A 9,985-nucleotide genomic window follows, 5' to 3' on the forward strand; every position below is an offset into this window, starting at 1 on the left:
CGTTCAGCCTCTGAGGACATAACTCAGTTATCACCTCTATTTCGCAAGCAAGATCAATTGTGTAACTGTAACTTAAATCTAGACTTTGAATTTGTGACACCAAAAAAAAATCTATTGAAAATTGTAAATAATAGTAATTGCAAGTCAATGAAAATACTTAATGAAGGGAACAATTAGATAGAATTAGCTCGTAGCATCACTTTAGAATTCTCAAATGACAAGTATGTTGCTAAAAAGACCCTTTTGTTGGATAGAGAGTGCTGCAGGATTGATTGAAAAAGCACTTTTTTTATACTAAAAGTTAAAAATTTTATCTAAATTTCTCACCCTTGAAATTGCATACTTGCATGGAATTATATGAAGAGCACTACAGATTTTCAAAAAACTCACTAAAAGTGTTGACTGTGTAGTCAAAAAAGTCATAGGTGCAGTTTGCCTTTAATGAAGAAAGTTAAGAGTAAAGGAAGGCGCTTTATTTTGTAGATTGTTCCCTCCTTCTTTATGAGCTAATGCCTTTTTCATATTCATCATTATATTTTGTTATGTAATGCCTTCTGGATTCCACTTCACAACCACCATCAACAGCCATGGAACTAATTAACTCATCAAGCACTCCATGAAGGAAAGCTCTGCAATCTGCATGCAGCATGAATCTGCCACAACACAACACAGGGTCCCTCTATCTTATGTAAGTACATAATTTTGTCTAGAACCCTTTTTTCTTCTTCTGTATGAAAGCACAATGTACATGTCTGTTTTCATGTTCAGAGAGTGAGAGAATTTGTTTATGCCTAATTGGGATTACTTGTTTGAAGAATTCTCTAGATTTGGTTGTGTAAGAAATAGATACAACATTGAGCACACCAAAACCAAAATACCACTCAATTATACTTAAGTTTCGGTACATCAGAAACAAAAAAAAGGGGGAAGATAATTTATTCTATAATCTATGCACACCAAAAACAAACAAATAAGAATCTAGGTTCCAAGTAATTAATGAAAATCCTCTATTACACACTTCTTTTCCCCCTTTTTTTTTGCAACTTTTCTCTTTATGTTTTTGTTCATTATATGTAGTAGGAAAGGCGATATGCCAATGTATACATATGCGCAAGATAACTAATGATAACACACCAGGCTCTGTACATAAAAAAAAGGCAAAATGCTGGATTGGAGAAAAACAAACCCAGAATAATGTGAAAAGAAGACAAACCAAAGAATCACACTCTAAAAGCACACTGATTTTTGGTGCCATTATCTAGGAGGTAACCCTTGAGTGAAGGGAAGGATATTGTTAGATATGTTGAAGATGGCAAGAACATACCATTACATTCTTGCCAAGGGTATGCCTTTCAAAGTTTTAGGGCAGAATAAAATTTAAATGTTTCTCAAACTAGGCAAAGAAGGATGTCAAGGATTTAGAAAGGGGAAAATAACCTATGGATATTGGGATCTAGGATTGTAAACTGTCTAGTAGGGCTCTTTTGCAGGGTGGCGGTTGTGATGGTTGAGCACTTGGGTTGAGAGATGGAGACTCCACTCCTAGTGTTTTCCTTAAGAAGTTCCTTTCCTGAAAGAAGTTCAAGAACAAATGGTTAGTCTAGCTTCAAACTTTGATAAATTGGAATGCATGACAAGAAAAAGGGTAACGACTAATTAGCTAATTGCTCATAGCAAGTATACAGATGAAACTAATTAGGAGGAGATAACAAAATATGCTTCATGGCTATGTATTTAGTCCTTCTGTTCTAGAGTTTAGCTTAATTATGATTTAAGCAATGCATATGTCTGTCTTGTATAATTGCAGATGCTGATATCATCTATCAACTTCCACTCCCTTACATTAAAACCTATCCAACACCACACCTAAATTGCACCGCATTATCATGTTACTGCTGGAATGGATAATTTAATAGCTTTCTCGAAGTCCTGCTTCTGATTCATATTGATTATTGATTTTATAGGAACATTGGTTCAGTGGGGTTTCCAAATATATAATGTTATTAACAGTATATTCATACTTGTTAGTTGTTACTATTACTGTGATAGTATTTCTGTTGGTCTTAAAATTGTTCAATCCCAAGGTGTTTGGGTAACTTACACTTTCCGAAAATTGTGGGCTGGGAATCCCTGCAGCCAAAGATCTGAATATCGGAGTTACTTGAATAGGGGAACCAAACTCCACTCTTGATGAGACAAAAACAGCGCTATCAGTGTTTATTTGTTCTTCTGAATTCAGCAGCATATCTACTATGGAAATATGTATATCTTATTAGCATTTTGGTTCATTAAAATGATAAGGGTATTAATACATGAAGGAGAAAAAGTAATATACTTTAGAAAAATGATAGAATTTTCATTCTTAATAATGAATTATGTTACCTTGATCCAGGGTTGCAGTAACTAGAACACCACTCTCACATCCATCTACTTCTTTCTTATCTTCAATTTGTGTGGTTTTCATTTCAGTTTCTATATCCCGGTGTGAAGAGTGTTCCATAATGTCACCAGCTGAGAGAGGGAGGATAGTTGATCCTGTACTGTATTCAGAACTGGCTGGAGAGTCTTCATACAGATCCATTTGCCTGAATCATATTTAAAAAATATTAGTATTCTTGTTAAGCATACAGGAAATTATATTTTTAAAGTCTTTAAAGTACCTCCAACATGGCTGGCCTCCCTCATTACTACTCAAGTCTTCAACCATATTTTTAAGATCAGCAAGCTTTTAAACCTTGAATCTTGCATTTCGGGTTGTTTGCTTCTTTGGTTCGGTTCAAAAACTCTTGAAGAACCTAGCACCAATCCAAAGTAGTGTCACTTGAACTCTACAAAGTAATGGCATTTCTCATATCTGCTCAAGAATGACAGTTACTTCAGACTTCTTAAAGGCAAGGTCAACTTCCTTTAATGATTCATGTCTCTTGCCATCTTCATGACTAGAGAAATTGCAGATGTTCTGGAAAGTATATGAATATGAAATGCCTAGTACTTTACAGTTACATTTTGATGCTACAAATGTGACTTCTATGATTCTGCTTTGGTTCTGTTGATGCTGAACTTTTATTAGAGACTAGAAATATGTTGTCTCTACTAGAGGCTGTTCTCATGAAACCAACTACATATTTCAATTTTGACAAAAACATAACGTGCTCAATGCTCAAAATCAAAACAATACAGGCCAAGAGATTATGGAGGTTCACCTTCCACGTGTTTTCAAGACTTTGGTCCATGTCCTCTGTATCAATATTTTGAGCTAGTGAGCTAAGCAACTCTGCTTGTTGCATTAATGCATCTATTTTTGGGTCATCCCTTTTTAGGAATGTTCCTTGAGTTTTATTATTTTGAGCTGCAAAGGCATAATAAACCAGTTTAATATTAGAATAGGAGGATGGCCAAAGTTCCGTTTGCTGAACATCTTAACTGCAACTTGTTTTATGCTTTAGGTTTCAAAATTTGAGAATCATGTTATGTATGTAACTAATAAAATTCAATTTGGAGATAGTTCCCAGAACTACTAAACTTGGCATTGCAAATTTGAAGCTCGTCTAGCAAATTGTTTATGTTTTATGAGTTTTGAGCTAATAATGCGAACGGTGTCCTTGGATGCTGATTTATCGAAGTTCCATTTCGCAAATGTGATCTATCTCCAAACTTGATCTTCCCTCCATCATCTGTGATATGAGCCCTCCTGCATTACAATAGGAGAATATTTTAGCATCATTCTTTGTAAATTTGTGTATTGGGATTCATAAACCGTACTTTACCTCATTTTCTTGATAGATATAGCAGATTCTGATGTTGCATCTGTATTATAAGCATGTTGGAAAACAATTTTCTTGTTATTTGAATTGATGTGTGATGAAATGCTGTTCTCTTTAGCTAAAGCTTCATATTTTTGCCTCTTTCTGCAGAGCATAGAGAAGCGATTTTTCACAGCATTATCCGTTCTGCATACAAAGCATGATCAATAAGATTTGAATGTTCACACAATTTCCATTCTGAATGTGCATGAAGAGGAGAATGACTTTTGTTACCTTCCTGAAACCACTTTCGCTATTTCTGTCCATCTGTTGCCATATAATTTTTGAGCCTGCAAAGAAAATTGCAGGAAATTAAAGCCACAAATCAGATTTACTGAAATATGGATAGACTAGAGTAGCAAATCAAGCTTGTTCTGTAGACTTTTTCATTGAAATCCAAGTTCTTAAAGTTGTGTAGATTCCTAATCTTATACAATAAAGTAAGCTTGTTAAACTCCAATGGAAAATCTAACTTTTGGAGAGAGGAAGCATGGATATACCTCACATAAGAGCATGTCTTCCTCTGGTGACCATCCACCTTTCTTGAAATCAGAATTCAAGTAAGTGTACCATCTGATATTTTATTAGTTACTTAAGAATCAGATTGGTAACAACAATAATAATAACAACAACAACAAAGCAGAAGATCAAGGAAATTCAAAATACACAATAAGCATTTCAAAATCTCCACCTTCTTCTGCACTGTCTTGTCGTTTTGTCCTTGAATTTAGAAGCAATAATTGCCCAAATGCATATAGTTTTTTGGCAATAACAAGAACTCATTTTAATGTTACTTCAAGGAAGGAAAGAAGCAAAAACAATGGTAACCCAGGAGAGGAAGAATTAGTACTTTTCAGTTCCATGGATACCAATCTGCTCTCTCAGTATATCATCTTCCTGAAACTCACATAACCAAGCATAAGACAATATTCAAATGCAAATGGATTCATAAGTAGACAAAGAACTATTATTAAACAATAAAAAAAAATGCAATAGAGAGAATAAGTTTTTACCTCGAGTCCAAGTTACAATGTGACCCTTCTTCTTAGATTCTCTGTTACACTGTTCTTCCTGTTTCTTCATGTCTTTGATTTGTCTCTCAAAGGTGTTTTTCTATTGAGGTGGCTCTCTTACTTGCATGCTAAAACCAAACGCTCCACCTCTGTAAAATAATATAAAAGCTATTATGGTTTGTGGATGAAAAAAAATGAAAAAAGGGGGCAAAAAAAGAAGGTGGAACCACTTCTTCTTTCTCTTTCATTGGCCTTTACCTATAACAAGCATAAATTCCATTTCCAAAAGACATTACCAAAAGGTACTCAACTGAAAAATATAATAATTAAAAAAAGGAGTATTACCCTCTAAAAAAATTGCCTCGGATACTAACTTTTCAGACACCCTCCTTTTGATCTCAGTCTCTATATTCTGTAGTCAAAGAAGAACAGAAGAGAACTGAACACAATCCAATGCTCAAACCAGAGATGCCAGAATAACATTAAATGAAGAAAAATAGAAAATGGGCAGTGAATAATACAAAAGTGGATTGTCAAATGGTAAATGGGATTGGATCAAAATCTTGAATTTCTCCAAACCCAAATAAGTACCAACTACCAACCAATTTATTTGATGTTGTGCTAATGTGTAACTAATAATCCAGAAAAAAGTGCTGGATCTGTAACACCCTCACTATCAGAAATCACGCTTCCGGCTGCGCTACTCTGATAGCAAGAAGTATTACGACTACTTTACATACTAAATATTAAAATAGGAGCCTGTGACTCGACACTGTATCGCTGATTTCTTTAAAAACCGGAAATAAATACTTTATCTTAATAAAAACACAAGCAGGCATAGATTCATATACAAGACTCCTTACCTAATATCTCATAATATAATATACATATAAAACATACAACTCCTATCCCTCTTACAAACTTGTAATAACAAAGACGAGGGAAGAAAATAATCTAATTAACACAACAACATATAAACCAAACGCAGTATAACTCTTCTTAATGCTTCTTCATCCGGTTCCTAAAAAGGTAAAGCTGTAGGGGGTGAGAACCTAATCACATGGTCTCACCACGGAGTTTCAAAGTTGTCATAAGAAGATATTTAATAAGAAAACTGTTTTCAAACTCGGTGATTATCATTGCCTTATGAATCTTTTAAAAACCAGTAGGTAATCGTTCAAAACCTTTTAGAGAAACAATGTTTAATCTTTTAGAAATCCGAAACCTTTCCTTTCTTATAAGAAAATCTCAATCAGAAACCAACCACGCAATCAAACAACAATTATTAATTCAGCACCAAAGTTCATTCTCAAATGTAGCACGCCAGGACAAACACAGGCAAGACAGACAAGGAAAGCACAAGTAGGTAGCAGTTACAGCAAATAGGTCAAGTAGCAGTTAAGAACAGTTTAGCAATTAGGCAAACCAAAATAAGTTCAAAACCAAGCAAAGCATACAAATGCACATTATGCATGCCTGTCTTATAGCTGATAAGGCTCATCTGTCGGTTATCCAGCCAACCCGACAAGTCTGAATTGTCCTTAGACTGTCTCCCGACGTGCATCCCCAAGAGTCTATGCATAGCTTTTTCTCAAATAATCAATATTGCTCAATGGGAGTAACATTCCCAGGAATTTATATAGTGCCCGGTCACACTTACGTCGTAGGGTCAATAGAGTATCGAGTTTTCAACCTGGTACACATGGTGGCAAGCCACGACACTTAATCCAGAAAACCTCGTATCTCAAATATTTCAAATTCATAAGCCATATGAATAATTCAAAGATCATATCTCAACATTCTCAACATCATAATCATTCATCAATCCAAATCTCATTTCCAAATTCATTCAAAAACTGTATTTCAAAGAAAATCCTCATCATCCTTCTTTCCATCTCGTTCATTAACAATCCCAATTCAAAACATAATTCTTTCTTTGATGAATAAATCAATCTTAAAACATATAATGTTTAAAAACAAATCTTTTTAATTAATTACTTCAAATGAAACTTCTAATTTTATAAAATTTCGGCAGCATCTCCTCTAAAACTCGGACGCTGCCACCTTCCCATCCAAACATTCCTCAAACCCTTTCTCAACCATTTCCAAATTTCAATCATTTTCCAAAATTCAACCAATTCTAACATCAAGTTGTTTTCAAATCCAACCATTTCCAATAATAAATCTTTTTCAAAATTAAACCAGCTCAAATATTAAATCATTTATAAAATCAAAGTAATTCAAAGTTAAACCGCTTCCAAAATTAATTCATTTTCATATCTCAAATCATTTCCAAAGCTCATTCATTTATATTATCAAATCAACTTCAAAACCCAGGAAAAACCACTTTTCATAATAATCAACTAAATAACTTTTCAAACTAATTCTCTTTCAACAATCACACACCACTAAAGCAATCAAGCAATCAGTCATTCAGAGCAAACAACCATGTTCATAGGATAATCATAAACATATGTTTCTCACATTAATATCTATTTATAACAACTCTATAAGATAAAATAGATTTTAAGAAAACCCCTACCTCGACTAGTCGAAACTCGAAAACTCTAGAACGCCTCACAAACTCGTTCTTCCCCTGGCCCGCAGCAGCGGCAACCATAACCACAGCTCCATACCTCCAGCAACTACGGCAACTCTAATCACAACATGTAATAACCGAAACTCAATCATATAATAAATAACGCCGCAAAACCTCAGCTAAAATAACATAACAATGACAAAAGGACTTTTCGAAGCAAAAGGGCTTACCGCAACTAAGAAGAAACTAGACCAAGTAGCAGCAGTCCGGCGGTGGTTCCGGCGATCACTCCCAGTGGCAAAAACTGCGACGAGGAGCTCCGGTAGCAACGGCAGTGGCAGCATCACGGTAACCACCCACCACCATCACGTTCTTCTCTGCGCCCGCGAGCCCCCTTCTCTCTCTTCGCGTTCTGTTCGACGGCGACCCTTAGCTTCGACGGCGGCAATAGCTTCAGACGGCTTCCTCTCCTGGTCGTGGTTGTAGGTTCGGTGGCAGAGGGTTCTTCAACGGCGGCGACACAAGCTCTCTCACTCCCCTCGCGTCGCGTCGTTCCCTTCTCTCAGCAGCGGCGTCGACGGAAGCTTTGCGGTGATGGGACAGGCTGGACAAGCTTGACGGTGGGCTTAATGGTGGCGCCGCGGACAAGCTCTTCTCCTCGGGTCACCCTTCTCCCCGTTCTCTCACTCCCTGTTCCCTCTTCTCTCTTCCCTTTTTTTTCTTTCTTTCTTTCTTTCTTTCTCTCTTAATCTATCTCTCTCCGTATATGTGTGGGTGTGTTTGTGTGGAGTGTTACTATATACAATGAATAATGATAATAGTTAATTTGATAAAATGAATGATGATAATAGTTAATTAAATCAACGATACTGAACGCGGTTAACGAAGCCCATTTTAAAAGCTACATTTAATTTTTATATAGCTATCAGATTTGAGGGGGAGGGGAGTAGGGTTTGATTAAGGTTAGTGAGTTTTAATTTAGAGATTTAGAGTTAGTAAATTAGGATGATAGAATAATTGAAAAGCAAATTTTAATCCAATAATAATATCTATAAAAAAATACTATTCGATTATCAACTTAAAATTTATTTTTAAATAAATATTCTAATTCAGTAATTAGAGGTAATAAAAATTAATTTTCTTTCTAATCATAAAATAAAGCTAAAAATCTAATTATTCAACTTAAAGCATATAAAATCCTTATTATTATTCAATTAATAAAATTTTAAATCATAAATAATAAAACTTTGGAGGATACACAAATGAGGTGAAAATAAGGGTAGCCGGGTAGGTTCAAACTCAAAAATTTGTTAGGTAGACACAAAATAAAATTGTACCTCAACTATATGAAATTTTGTGCCGTTTGTTGTGCAGTTGTGATACCATCTGAGTTAAACTAAAAGAAAAAAAAAATCTGGTAAGAACCAATCAAAGTGAACAACAACACTGTGGAGTAGTGTTGGAAGTTGGAACTGAACCAAAGACTTTAAGACCAAAGTAGTAAGATTGATCTGTCTCATATCATATTTCAACAATGTTTTCGTTCTCTCTCCAACTTTTCAAAACGGTCACGCAGCTTATGAGTTTATTATGAGTTGGGTGGTTCTCTTTTCTTGCAAGAAAGAATCAGAGGGAGAGAAAACATAAAGTCATAAACTAATAGGAGCAAGCGAGCAGGATTAATTAATGAATATAGTTTAACTTAGGTTAGTGTGCGGGTATAAGGGGAAGTTTGTAACGCTGAATTCCATGAGATGAGAGGGTCCTGCAATGTGACTTGTGCAGTGTCAAGTGTCTAGTGTGCACAGTGCAGTTTATATAATAATAATGCCCCACTTTCACAGCTTGCACCTATGTAACACAACCATGTGTGATCAAATCATATGTATGTATAATCTAAGTTATCTTAGTTAATTATATATGCATATGCATTGGAGTATATCGTAAGGTTATTTTAATATGATTTATTATTTATAATACTATGATTCAAAATAAGTATTAAGTCCAAGAAATCTGAGTGAGGGTTGATACTAATGTAAATTTTTATAGTAAAAATGTTAAGGGTATATATAATACTAACATCATGTACAACAGCTACAGCTGCATGCATACATAATTACTTGGCTATATGAATTTTGAAATTTTGTGAATTTTAAGGTGACATGAGACTCTGCGTGACACTTAACAATCTAGGCTACGCCGCCCACTCTTTTGCATTGAAATTTTAATGGTTCATGACTTCATGTGTCTTATTCATCTTTTCATTATGTTCATGCCAAATGTACAATCACAACCTCGTGCATGATTTTCATTTCTTCTATTGAATTTAATTCCATAGTCATAGAAAATATGGAGTATGCTTTTTTTATTGTTTTATAATTGATTTTGTTAAAATAAATTTTAGTCAAGATTAGTCACCAAAAAAATTTAAAGTCACCAAAAAATTTTAGTCAAGATTGATTATGAAACATAAAGTGATTTATGTTTAATAACTTAAATTTTGCTAAAATTGATATGATTTGGATCTTGTAATAATAGTTGTAGATCATATTTTTAAATTTTTGGAGATTTTTTTAAAATAAATAAATTAAATTATTTTAAGTTATTTATATTTTTATATTATATTATTG

General features: G+C 34.4%; 1 long non-coding RNA gene and 1 pseudogene across 1 annotated transcript; one reads left to right on the plus strand and one right to left on the minus strand.

Annotated features, from left to right (window-relative positions):
* Nucleotides 327-2,735, plus strand: LOC110268793. The gene is made up of 2 exons (XR_002357264.1): nucleotides 327-688; nucleotides 2,470-2,735. It is a non-coding gene; the product is annotated as an uncharacterized LOC110268793 (long non-coding RNA).
* LOC107625164 lies at nucleotides 868-8,158 on the minus strand (annotated as a pseudogene).

This window comes from Arachis ipaensis, chromosome B02 (genome assembly GCF_000816755.2).
Source record: "Arachis ipaensis cultivar K30076 chromosome B02, Araip1.1, whole genome shotgun sequence".
In the NCBI taxonomy this organism is placed as follows: Eukaryota; Viridiplantae; Streptophyta; class Magnoliopsida; order Fabales; family Fabaceae; genus Arachis; species Arachis ipaensis.